This window comes from Nothobranchius furzeri, chromosome 6, assembly GCF_043380555.1.
Source record: "Nothobranchius furzeri strain GRZ-AD chromosome 6, NfurGRZ-RIMD1, whole genome shotgun sequence".
NCBI classification, from domain to species: domain Eukaryota; kingdom Metazoa; phylum Chordata; class Actinopteri; order Cyprinodontiformes; family Nothobranchiidae; genus Nothobranchius; species Nothobranchius furzeri.
The window spans coordinates 45,368,103-45,382,538 of record NC_091746.1 but is presented as its reverse complement, the minus strand read 5'-3'; the positions used below and the strand labels follow the sequence as shown (position 1 = coordinate 45,382,538).

At 39.9% G+C, this 14,436-nt stretch overlaps 1 protein-coding gene across 1 annotated transcript in view; it reads right to left on the bottom strand.

Annotated features, from left to right (window-relative positions):
* Positions 1-14,436, bottom strand: part of grin3a (glutamate receptor, ionotropic, N-methyl-D-aspartate 3A) — a 101,135-nt gene that overhangs the window by 73,093 nt on the left and 13,606 nt on the right. The window lies entirely within an intron of this gene.

Below are 14,436 nucleotides of genomic sequence, written 5' to 3'. Positions count from 1 at the left end.
CAATTTTAAGAAACGCAAATAATCTCTGCTTTGGAATCCTGTTTTATGTGGCCCTTTTAATGTACGCAACTTTTGTTAAAAGGGACTGAGATTTCCAGAATTACACCAATAAATGAATCTCATAAATTTAAAGCAGAATCATTTTAGTGTCAACATGTCTAGCAGCAGCTTTATTCACAACATTCTCAGAACAGAGGCACTGTCTCTCTTTTTTATGCCTTTCTTAACCCAAAATACATTTTCACCATTTAACAATAGAAATCACTGAACACAACTTAATGTGAAAAACGTTTTTGTAGGGAAATCACCTTAAATAATGTGAAATTAGTTTGACTGTGTAAAGGAACTAGACACCTTCTGGGGACAAAGATTATTTCATAAACAGACAACTGTTGACAGATGTATCTGTGATTAATCTGTTTAGTCATTCTCCTAAAATATTTTTTTCCTGAAAATTGTTAGTTAAAAGTAAAAAAAAAAAAATAAATAAATAACATTATGCCCTGGAGAAGGTCATATGCAACCGGAACATATCGGCTCTTATAAGCTCAATAAATCACTGCCTTGAATCACCATTTTTTCTTCATCTTTATTTGATGAAACAGCACACATGTCTTTGTTGTGTAAAATTAAAATGGGAAAGCCATTTAATGTTGCATTGATAATGAGCCACCCACAGATTTTCTGAAACTCTTTTCTTCCGTAGGGTTGTGAGGAGCTTGTGTCTAAGGCCCTGTCCACACGTAGCCGGGGATCTGCCAAAACGTAGATATTTTTCTACGTTTTGGCCTGTCATCCACACGAAAACTGAGTTTTTTCACAGGAAAACGGATCTTTTAAAAACTCCAGCCAAAGTGAAGATCTGCGTTTTCTCCGTTTTGGGTGTCTGCGTGTGGACAGACAAAAACGGAGTTTTAAGGTCCGCAACGTCACTTTCCGCGACAAAGCAGTGCTGACATCACGTGTGCGACTTGTGTTTACACTAGCCGACAGCATGGAAGCCCTCAGAGCTGCGCTCTGTCACTACCTGATCCATCAATTGTCCAAGCGCTTTCTGCTTGTTTGTTTTTGCAAGCGGAATTACTGCTCCTTGCGGAAGACCACAGACGAAGGACGAGGTTAAGAACGGGGGGAGTACTGCCGCCTACAGGTCTGGCATGTCCTTAACAACATATTTATCCGGGTATGTGTGGACAGAGTTTGTTTTTAAAACGAGGTGGTGTGGATGCAAGTTTTTGGAGGGGTGGATATTCGTTTTTAAAAAACCCCGGCTACGTGTGGACTAGGCCTAACTCCAGCAGCTGGGCAAGAGGAGTGGAGGAGCCCCTTGGACAGGAGTTCATCACAGGGCCACATAGAGATAAAAACATGTTACACACTTGCTCATGCAGACAATTTAGGCTTGCCAGTCAACCTGAAATGCATGTTTTATAGAAAGCTATTTTACCTATGTGCAAAATTACCACAGCTGGAAATTGAACCTTCAACTTCCTTGCTGTGAAGCAACAGCACTACCAACTGCTTCTGCTTCACAATCCATCTCTGTATTAATATTTGTTTAATCTTCATCATATGGTAAATTAGTAGTTACATGTATAAAGCTCAACAGCCACAGCTGGTTTCTGTACTTCATCGAAGTTTTAAAGGTGCAATTTGTAAGAATGACATCATGTGGTTATATGTGATCACTGCAGTCCATTTCTTAAGCTAAAATATTACGCTCTCACTTTCGTCCCATGAGTTTCTTGGCTGTTGCCAGTCACGGATCAGCACCAGAAGAGATGCCATGGAAAAATGAGTCAAACACAGTAAGTTGATTAGTAGATAAATACATGGCAATATCTGGTGTTAGCACTCTTGGGTGTTTTACGGCAAGGAGAACATACTACAATTATTATGGTAATAGGCCTGCAACATTAAAGCAAGTGTGGTTTGATGTCTTGTTGTTAGGTTGCTGCTATAGTTCTGAACGACTCATTAAAGGAAGTAAAATGCCACGGTTGTCTCATTATTCACTTCACACATACATTTCACTGAATATTGAGTTATTGGTAATAAAACAAGTAGCTTGAAATGTTTTAAGAGCAGTGTTGGGCAAGTTACGTCAAAACTGTAATGCATTATTTATTACTTGTTACCCTCATTTTAAAGTAATTCATTACATTACAATATTACTGATTTTAAAATGTAAGGCATTACTCAACTTTTGCATTACTTTAAGTTACTTTCACCAATACAACTTCAATATGAATATGGTAATCTGACGCTCAGTGAGCTCATGTCATATATGTGGAAAGTGATGTGGTATCTGAGCTAGGATTGCTTTTAAAAACAGTCAGATATAATAACAGTGCTTTAAAATGATTGTTTATTAAATAAAAGCAACAACAATCTGTACTCTCAGCACGCTGCCATCTAATAGGGCCATCTGAGCAGGGAGTGCGGTGGTGGGGGCTCCAAGCCTATTTGCCCTGGTCCGCAAATGCCTTGATACGGCCCTGGATGTGGTACCAACTTCTGGGGTGATCTGATTCTATCACATGTTTAAATATTAAATGATTATATATATATATATTATTGCTTTTCACTGGTAAAAATGTGTATTTTGGGATAAATCTACCTACTGTTTTTTCTTTTCAAGCACTTTGTTTTGTTTTCTTGATTTTATTTGAATAATTTCCTGCCCTTTCTCTCTCTAACCTTCCTGCATGCTGCATGTTTTCTCCGTCTTCCAGAAAAACTGTTTCCTAGATTTCCTACTTTATAACTAATCAGCCAAAGGGATCTACCGAATGCAAAAAAAAAAAAAAAAAAAAAAAAGCTTCATATGCGCTGCGCTCTAGCGGCAATGAGCTGAAATCACTGGGGCACAGATTATGAATTCAGCTGAAAACCACATGAAGCACCAGAGAATATGGGCTGATATAAATGATCGCAAACAAATTACTTTGTTTTGGTGGAGCGATTTTGTGAATATAACAGCGGCCACACGCAGGACGCAGCTGGAGTATTTGAGCCATTACCGCTGCATCCTCTCTGCTCATAGAATGCCCGCAAAGCTGAGTCCATAAATGACGTAATATATGTAGATATTGGATCTTTTTTCAGGCCTCCCGCAATTTTAATTTTTAGTGAACCCACATCTTGATTCTGGGTTTAAAAATGTATTGTTACATAAAAGTGCGTTACTGACATTTGTACTGAGTAAATGTTACCATTTTCTTTCCCTGTAATGCCTTACATTACCACATTACAGCAAAAATCAATTTAAAGTAATTAGTTACTTTTGTACCACGCTACTCCCAACACTGTTTAAGAGTCAACTATTTGCTTCCAATTCACCATTAGCATTGTTAGCTCAATGTTAGCCGTTTGTCTATTTCACCCGACATTAGAGTAAAACTAAAAGGTGCTGTGGCTTTTTTGGAGGCTTTGGTTTGTTTAACAACTCGGAAGCTTTTTGCAAAAGTCTGCGCAGCTGCATTAGCTCACTGCAGATTCCACAACCTCACTTGTGTTGTGTACATAGTAACTACCGTAAATTCTCTAATACAGGCCCAGGCCTTTATCTACTCAAGTGAATCCTGGTTAAGGTTTTTAATGGAAGGAGGCCAGTAATAGAGGCATGCCTCAGTTTCAATTTGAACAAAATTAACTACCAGTAGAATGAATAAAAACAAGATTTTGTGTTTGAGCATATAAAACACTAGGTATATTTGTTGAAAATGTATAGTTAACATTGTATGCATATAGAACATTTACAACAAACACCGTCATTTCAGGCTAAATCCCCGTATGGTAACAAATGTAGCAAAAATGCTGGTAGTGCATTGTAAACACTTGGTGATATTAAGTTATTGATTCACAACAAAATGCAACAGACACCTTTCCGCTCCAAAGTTTAACCATTCGTGTTTCATTTGGTTTGAAGTAAAAAATAAAATCTTCCAACTGTTTAATCCTCATCCTCCGTTTACCTTTAGTGGCTAGCGGTAATATCCAGGTGGATGGTGGCAAGTATGAATAAAACTGAACACATCAGTTTTACTTTTCTGATGGCTCCCAGCACTTTCCCTCAGCACTTTCTTAACAAACATCTCTGTCACTGCCACTCATTGTGACACTCATCCATCCTTCTGCCAACAACTGGAGGGAAAGTAAGCCATCCCTTTATTAACTTTGCCACTGATTTCACAATGGTGTCACCTGTGGACACAGTCTAATTCGCTGCAGTTCCACGTTACAACACTGAGCTAACTGCTGAAAACATTAGCACTCTACAAGCTATTTGCAGTGAGGACACATGAAAACAGTATGAAACTGTTTACCTACTGATTTTGTAGCCGCGTTCCTAAGCTGTTTAATAAAACACTATAAAAAACCTTTAGTAAACCCTTACCTGTGAAGTGATCACTGCAAACTGTAGCATTTTCTGTTCCGTTTCTGCTCATCTTGCAGCCGGAGATTATGATCCAATACTATGTCTGTTTCAGTAAGTTTCAGTAAGTATTTCGTGGCACACTACATTAGGGACATGGAAAAAAATAAATAAAAAAAGCTTGTTCTTGTTTTTGTCTCGATTGCACAGAATTTGGGCATTTTTACACCCAGTCAACAAATGAATAACGCCTGCGGCACACTGAAGGCGATTTTGAGAAGTCAAGCGGTCAACCAGGATATGTCGTGCTGCGCTGCACCGCTGAGCGCTTCTTGGAAAGTCGCGCGATAGTCACAACATCATGCGGGACTTGAGAACAGGAAGCAGGAAGTGACTATTGATTAAACGTGATCAGACTTGCCATCGTGTTTTGTGGGAGTCTAATTCATTAACAGTGGGTAAGTACCTCAGATTTGGAACAATCTACCATCAGCAATAAAGCTGTTAATAGCCAAGCCCCCACAATGCAGCTCAAAAATTGAGGCCATCCCGGAAGTACCAAAAATTGCAGTTCCACCCTCATCCGCTGGGGGCTGGTGTCAGAAGCGAGCAAATCCTCATTGACTCCCATGTTAAAAATACCAATTTCACAGCAGAAATAAACATGTTTACAGCCTGGTACCAAAACATGTTTTCTGTTTAAATTATCTAGTTTACACTCATGACAACTCTGAGGGGGGTGAATTTTTTTCTCACTTTTCTGTTTAAGTGTATTAAAAGCCTAAAATTCTGTATAATTAATGCGCATCAGACCCACGTGACCACAGAGCTAGCCCCGTGGAAAGGCCTCAGTAGAGCCTCGGCCTGGCTTGGAAACTGCTCCGGGATTTTGAGTCTCTGCGTTTGTGTATTATTTTTTGGGTATTTTTTGTGCAATTGTTGGACAAAATGACTTGCTGTGGCATTAATTGCACTAATAGAGTGTCCAAGGAGTCTCCACTTCATTTTTTTCGGTAAGTAAAATTATATTTATGTATTTTAGGTCACTGCCGAGCTGAGCTTAGATTTTAACATGTACTGTTTAACCATGAAATTTAAATGTAATAGGGTAAAACCCAGTGCATTTAACATAATGCTGCACTTTAGAAAATGGGTTGAAATATAACATGTTGGTGGAGCTGGGTTCCCACTATCGGCTTGTGGAGCTCTCGGGAGACCGATGTTTTCCACCCGTTTCTCCCCTCCCCGCAGCTCGGCGCATCTCTGTCTGATCACGGCTTTGGTTTGCTGCGCGGGCTGACGGCTTGTGGAGCTCTGGGATGGAAACCTTTCCACCCGGTTCTCCCCAGCGGCAGCTCTGCGCATCTCAGATTGCAGCGGCGCTTGTCTGCTGTGCGGCTGCCGGCTTGTGGAGGTCTTGGAGACCTCTGTGTTCCACCCGGTTCTACCCAGCGGTCAGCCTGGCGTATCTCTGACTCAGAAGCTCTGGTGTTGTGCACAGTTAACTCCAGTTGTAGCTAGGTTGCTACCTCCGTTAGCTTAGCTCCCACCTCCGCATTAGCTTTGGGTTAGCTTCAGGTTAGCTTGTAGCTAGTTCGACCGGGTGTCGTCAGTTGATCCCAGCCTTACAGCCCCACCCTCAGCTCCTCCTCTCTTCCCTTTTGTGGAATTGTCTGTGCTTGACGGAACCTGTGGCACGGTCAAAATGGCGGTGGTGGCCACCTCCCATTTGGCCTCAAAAACGTGTTATTGGAGCCTATGGAAATTAATTGTCCAGTATTTATATGTCGATGTTAATAACTCTTAACTCTTAAAAAAAATTGCTGAAACAAAAACAAACTTGTGAACACTGATGTTTTTTTATCAGTTAAAACAAATCTATTTACATTAAGTGTGTGTGTGTGTGTGTGTGTGTGATAAATTTTATAATGATCGCCTTGAACGGCTGCTCTTGTGGCTTGTGGTGAGCCTGTATCTGTTTTGGTTCTACATGTTTTTTGTGTGTAACCTTGATCAGGCTGTACTGCGGAGACAGATTTATATGCATCAGGACACTGGGACACTGACATTAAAGTAGATTCCGATTCTGATTCTGATAAATGCTGTTATTTGATTGTCTCTAAAAGTCCAACCAAGGACTAGGTTTGCAAAATAGCCTCTGGCTAGAAAACCTCTTATGTTTTTGTGCTGTCCTTGTTCAGTACAACCAAACTAAACACAATAGGGCATAACAACAGCAATGGCTCGTCATGGGGTAGGAAGGAGGGGACACCATAGGTTATTTCAGCTTGTTAAACTGCAACAGGCAGTTACAGCTTATAAGCTCGACTCTCTCACATTCCATACAGAACTGACAAAGCTCCTTGTATGAGAAACCAAAGAATTCCAGTTGTCTTTACCCGAACCTTTTTGGTTTCAGTACAACCTTCCTTCCAACATGATTGAGACATTAGACTGTTTTGTAGATTTAAATGTACCTTGGCTGCTTGTGTGTCCAGCACGTTGGTCAGCTCGGGCTGTTGTTAAAGTGCTTTATTATTAAAGTTATCTATCTATCTATCTATCTATCTATCTATCTATCTATCTATCTATCTATCTATCTATCTATCTATCTATCTATCTATCTATCTATCTATCTATCTATCATCTATCTATCTATCTATCTATCCATCTATCTATCTATCTATCTATCTATCTATCTATCTATCTATCTATCTATCTATCTATCTATCTATCTATCTATCTATCTATCATCTATCTATCTATCTATCTATCTATCTATCTATCTATCTATCTATCTATCTATCTATCTATCTATCTATCTATCATCTATCTATCTATCTATCTATCTATCTATCTATCTATCTATCTATCTATCTATCTATCTGTCTGTCCTTTTCCTAAAGAAACAGTGGTGTCACCATTTCCACAATTCCCTCTTGTAAACCTGTTCTATCATTCTCTGTTGTTTGGTTTGTTGTTGCAGGTGTTTAGTGAATGAAGACAGTGTACACAGTGGTTCTAATCAAGCAATCAATCAATCAATCAATCAATCAAAGCTACTTTATTAATCCCAGAGGGAAATTAGAGTTTCAGTACACACAATTCAGAGATCAGACATACATGGGCAAGACACATGACAAGAATTGGTGAGGATTGGTTCATGTGGAGGGGAAAAAAGGCACTTCAGAGCTACCCTCCACCGGGAGGGCAGCTTTGCTCTGCAAAAAAAAAAAAAAAAACACCTCCAACAGATATGCACCAGACTTCAGACAACACAACATAAGTGTCCACTAGGTGGGGTGGTGGGTTGGGACTATCCCCATTTCAGTTCCTGCAGCCACGATAAGCAGCGCATGTCACCTCAGTGTGGATGTGAATTCACAGCGTGGTGCAAACCATCTCTGAGCTCGGGATCAGGCCAATATTCCTCGACAGCACGTTAATTTACCGGTAAGCCAGGTAGCCTCCAAGGCCAATGAGCAGGAAACCTGACACCAACTCCACGAATATCCACCCGTCTTCAGAGTCCTCCACAGACAGCTGAGATGAACAAATCAAGTTCCACTGTTTCCAGGAGTCCATGATGTGTCCAACTGGGTCTGTCGCGGAGGGGCATCCGGGAGCCCCTTCTCCCATTCTCATCGTTGAGAAAATTTTATCAATCGCGTTGAGAGACCAGCTGACGAGATCCATTTTAGTGAATTTCAGTTTCCAGTTTCCAGAAAAAATGCAGAAGCAGCCGTGCACCCAGCACACACAGACAGACAAAGGCCTTGAGGATAAGATATGGAGGAGAGGAGGAAAAATGCATCTGCACCCTCCAAGAGCCGGAAGAAGAATTGGACCAAAGGCAGCCCTGCTCATAAAGTATTACAAGAATGGTAAATGGCCTGTATTGGTATAGATGTCCACCCATTCACACACACACACACACACACTTAAACACAGATGGTGATAAGCTACGATGTAGCCACAGCTGCCTTGGGGTGCACTGAAAGAGACAAGGCCTGCTAAACACTGGCATCCCTCTGACCACTACCAGCAGGCAAGGCAAGTTAAGTTTCTTGCCCAAGGACACAACAGTAGCATTCTCTGGTCAGAGCCGGGATCGAACCTGCAACCCAACAATTACTGGACAACCCACTCTACCACCTGAGCTACTGCTGTCCCCAATAACCAATACCTCATTTCACCTTACAGATCAGCTTCAATTGTATTATTGTGTCAATGCAAATGTATTACGCATAATGTCAAATACTTTACATGTGCCTTGTTTAAAAAAAGACAAAAAAAGTCACCATCTTAGCAAAAACTAATTGCTTTTATTTGTGTCCATGCAGAATTCAGAAAATATTTTCTCAGAGGGGTCAGAAGGTTATGAGGCTCAGAACAAAGCTGCTGCTAAAGAACCAGTTTATAGGAGAAAAGAAAGAAACCAGAATTTGTCATTTTAAAAGCTTGATTAGGAAACGTAGACTTGTGACTAAACCTTTAGAGATAAACTATAGGGATGTGAATCTTAGAGCAACTCACGGTTTGATTCTATTCCGATTCTCTGGGTGTTGATTCAATTCAGAATCGATTCTCAATTTAAATCAATTCACAATCAATGTTAACAAAGAGTGTCAGTTCTAGGACTAACTACTTTGTTGTACAAGTTAGTTAAAGCTATGGGACATTTTTATTTTACTTTAAACTGGTCATGCTCAAAAATGCAAATTTACAAGGTAAACTAAAGTGATTCTAAAACTTTAAACAGAAGCAATCTTTTGACCAAAATGCAACATTTATTTTTGTTTACCTTGTAAAATATAACACATCTTTAGTTACCTAACAGTAGCTTTGAAAGTAATACAGTCAAATACTTTTCAAGTATGTATGGAAACAAATTTAACATTTGAGCCCTCAACCTGTTTAAAAAATGTGCCGTAGATTTCTTACAAAGGAAAATGTGTTCTCTCATTTATCAATAACTTAAAATAAATACATGAGTAATCCTGAGCCCTCACTTATCAATATAGAAAATAAACATGAGAATATCTCAAATTAATGAGTATGGAAAAAATTACATTCAAGTGCCCACTTATCAGCAGATTCAGAAATAAATCATCTCAATTTATGGGACCACAAAAGTAAACAGAGTACTAATTCTCCTAACAAAGATAAAAAAACAGACAAAAGTGCATCTCAAACCTGTAACATGCCAAACATTTGAGTTCTTGTAATCGAGTCTGAACCTTTATAAATAAGAGTCCCGATTCAGACTTGAATCGATTTTTTTCAGCACCTCTAATAAAATACATGATAGACTAGTTTGACACCGAGAATATTAAACTTTGAAAACAGATTTTCATATGGATAAAAAAATAGAAAAGCCTTTCATCCCAAAAAGTCACAAATGCATTCAATGTTGTGTCAATTTAATTTGGTTTATGGTTTTATCAGATTTGTACAACTTTGGTCCAAAAATGTAATGGTATTGCTTCCAAGTATTTGTGGGGGAACGATTGCATTTTCTTGTTCTGCCAGTTTTGTTACAGGTCATCAGGTGTGACCTCCGAATTTCACCCAATGACAGCTGGGATAACCCACATCATTGTTCTTTTATGACAGTCTGCTACAATACATGCTTTTCTTTGTTTATGTTGCTCTGTGATGCTATAAATTATTTAAATAGTGTTCAGCAACCAGCTGTGAACTGAAATCAATAGTTCTCCAAAATGTTTGACATAAAGTTGGTAAAAAGTAGTTGGCAGACGGATAAAACTTAGGTGAGCTGAAACGCTAAATAGATCTGACCGGAGTATAATAAGATAAATGCAAATTGGCAAGAATTTGATAAGCTGCAAGACAGGAGCAGAGGAGTATCATGGTTGACAAAATCTTTTCTGTAATTCTTTAGATGAACTTTATCAGACTGCACAAACAGACTGCTCTGTCACAAAACTGGGATTCTTAACCTCACAGAAAGCATGCAGGACATCAGGCATCAGTCATACTAGCATCTGTTTGCTTGCACACACAACTACACAAACTAAAAAGCCCCGAGTAACTCAGTGTAATTGACTTTACAACTTTTGCACAAGCTTTGCACTAAAAGTCCATTAAATTAATCTATTGGTTAATTTATTGTATCTCATTAATCTCTCTGGCCAATAGGCATGCAAATAAGATAATATTGCTTTGCTTTGCTTTGTGCATACATATGAAAGGATTATTGGTACAGGAAGCACAACCATAAGCGATGCTACATGTTTTATTTCAGATTCAGAAGTCCTTCGTCAGGAGAGAGAATTGGAATGCAGTCCACAGGGCATCAGACTCTCACCTCCGTTCATTGCCCAGGAGGATTGGAGGATTCATTCTCAGCTGCGGCCCTTCTGCTCTGTAATCTCCATAAATCTGCAACTTTCTCTTTTTGTTCCTCACGTAAGTAAAAAAGAAGAGAAATTGTTAAAAAAAAAAAAAGTACTAGCGTGGTCTTTCACGTAAACACAAAGATTTTCTGCTTTAGCTGCATCTTGAAATCCTGGCTCAGTGTTTGCTGTGATCTCTTTCATCTCTCTTTTTTCTTAGAAAATGTTATTTTCTGAGAGATTTTCTCTTTCACAGGACAGCTGCTTTGATTCTCAGAACTCGTTGGTTAACAGTAAAACAGCAGAGACTGACAGAATCACGAGCCAATGGACTAATCAAACAAAATGGTAACCACGTGGCCATCAATGTTCCTTTGATTAGATGATTCAGTGTAGAAAAAGCTCTGAAAGTTGGAGAAATTACATTTCTGGTAGCCGCACACATGTGACTAACAACCACACATGTTCCTTTGTAAGGCCACTCACCAATCCTCCCCCAAACGACATGCATGCTTCTAGGTATGCTGTTGGACTGTGGGTGGTAATCAGGGTACCTGGAGAAAGCCCTGCACATGCATCCATGCTGGTACTTGGATTAGCTTAGTGTGAGGTGTGATGCTATCCACCCCACCACCACACCACCGCACTGTCAAAATCTGCCTAGTGGAATTCAATATGACCTAGTTATGAGGCAGCGTTTGGAAGAACAGGAAAGTTATTTGAAAGTCAAGAAAGTATCTACACAGTGCTGACTCATGTCGTTACTAATGCCTTACTTGTGTTTTTCTATAAAAACATCCTATGTATACATGATCATGTTTATTTCCACTAAAGTGAATTTGTTTCTAAGATTATTCCTCTTAGATACCTGACGGGGTTTGCTCACATGATGACAGCAGCACAACACACTGCAATACTTTGTTAAGTAAACAAGCTGTATTTCACATTGCATATCTCTTTGTTTTTGTCTTCTTTTTTCATGTTAAGGTGCATCAAACAGATAAACATGCATTGCAAACTGTTGTTGTATTACAAAACTCTTCATGCTGAACTATGTGTGGCTTGTTCAGAATAAAATAAGGAAGCTTAAAGATCGGCCTGTTTATTCCAAATCAATAATTCATTTATTCTTCCCTTACTTCCATGTTTTCCTGTACAGGGTAATGGGGAACTGTTGCCAAGGTGAGGGGTGGGGGATATCCAAGACACGTGTAGAGACAGAACAGACATGCAATCAGTCATTCACACCTAGGGACAATTTAGAGTAGCCAGTTAGCCCAGCGTGCATGTATTTGGTCTCTGACAGGAAGCTGGAGTGCAGGACACTCACACATACATGGGATGAACATAAACTCCATGAAGAGCAGTTGCAGCTGGGTGTTGAACCTGCAACCATCTGGACAATAGGCTATAATGCTATCAAATTAGACGAGTGGAAAAGGTTCCCCATGATGATGAAGAAAATCCTGCCCTCCTTTGACAACTCAACATGAAATATACCATAAGCCTGTTTACATTTGCTCTCTCAAATTCAAATTTTATTTGTCACATACACAGTCATACACAGTACGAAATGCAGTGAAATGCCTTAGAATAAAGTAACTGTACAACAAAATACACAGTATGTAAATGTATAAGAATGTATGAGGAAATAAAAATATCTATACAATAACAGCAGCTGAACAAGTATTAAATGGAAATGAAAAAAAAAATATATATATGATGTCCAGAGTTGTGCAAACCACATTTTAGTGACTTTGTAGTGCAACTGTGCTTAAGCAAAGTCCAGACTGTTCGGTGTGTGAGAACCATATGTGAAGGCACTTACTATGTGGTGGTGGGATTTAAAGATCGTAGCGCCTGCGGGAAGAAACTCCTCCTCAGCCTCTCTGTGTTGGTCTTCAGGGAGCGGAATCGCTTTCCTGACCTCAACAGAGAGAACTGTCTGTTGTTGGGATGGCTGAGGTCCTTCACGATCTTCCTGGCCTTGGTCCAGCACCGCCTGCTGTAGATCGAGTGCAGGTCAGGGAGCTCGGAGTGGATGGTGCACTCAGCTGATCGTACAACCCTCTGTAGAGCTCGTCTGTCCTGCATGGTGCTGTTCCCGAACCAGGTTATGATGTTCCCCGCCAGGATGCTCTCTATGGTGCACGAGTAAAAGTTCCTGAGCACCCTGGGTGGCAGTCGGAAGTCTCTCAAGCGTCTGAGGTAGTAGAGATGCTGCCGGGCCTTTTTAACCACGGTGTTGATGTGACAGGACCATGACAGGTCCTGCGTGATGTGAACACCGAGGTATTTGAAGCTGGTCACTCTCTCCACTGGGCACTCGTTGATGACGGGGATCTGATAGTTCCTCTCCTGCTTAGTACTGAAGTCCACTATCAACTCCTTCGTTTTACTGACGTTTAGAAGGAGGTTGTTCCTCTTGCACCAGGTCTCCAGATTCCTGATCTCCTTTAAGTAGGCCGCCTCGTTGTTGTCAGGCCCACCACGACGGTTCCCCATGATGATAAAGAAAATCCTGCCCTCCTTTGACAACTCAACATGATTTATACCATAAGCCTGTTTACATTTGCTCTCTGCATCTAGTTTTCTCTTGGGAAATGCATCTTCACTCTCACTGCAGTTAATGACAGCAGCATCTTGTTTACCAACACCTCAGACTGCGCTGGCTCCACAAAGTGCACAGGATAATGTGCTGAGCAATGTGAGGTGACATCATCACATCCCTCTAAATCAATTAGGCAGCGTAAATTGAATTCATGGTAACATCATGCAACTGCATGTTTTTACAAATGCAGGATGTGATGCAATTTTATTTCAAATAAATGGAAGTATTTGTTTTTAAGCTTTGTTTGTACTTTTGGCAATTCTCAACAGAAATGAATATTGTGGGTCAGCATGAAATAGATGTATCCTTAAGTCTTCCCTGCTGGTCTTATTCGGGAAGTTTCCTTTTCCCAAGAGTTTATTTTAAGTTCCTGCTCTTTATTATGCTAAATTCTCAACCCTGCACTGATATTCATAAGCCGTTCACCACCAAACCCACTTTACTTTGAGGACACTTTATCCTGTCCTCCATATGCTCCCTCTGTTCTTGTCATTTACAAACTAAAGGTAGACCATTTTATCAAAGACGTAATAAAGTTTAGAGCTGTAAACTTTACCATGTACTATATAGATGGATTGTGTTAAGAGGGCGATATATTAAACAGCGTGTTCTTCTAAGACCAGTGGAATCATGTTCAAAATTTAAAACTCTGTTTTGGGGAAACTGCTGTCAGTCTTCAGTTAGAATATTATTGTGAAACAAACTTGAACCAGAGGGCAGTCGAGGCATTTCTCTAAAACATTCACCTTATTTTTCATCATTGCTTTTTCTCCTCCAGCACAAACTTCTAATCCACCCCCTTGTCTATCTATCTATCTATCTGCTGCTCCTCTCCATCAACCAATAACTTTTTGTTTGTAAGCATTTCACAACATGTTATTTCACTTCAGGGAACCAGTTTGGACTTTTAGCACCTTCCAACTCTCATGGACAAATGCTCCCTTGTATGGCAAGCCAAATGAGCATTTATTCTGATATCAGGATATCAGCCAGAATTGTCATGAACATGTAAGCCATTTCTGTCCACTAGTTAACTAGTTAGCCATGTTTGTGTCAACTAGTTAAATAGTGACAGCCTAAATGTCAAC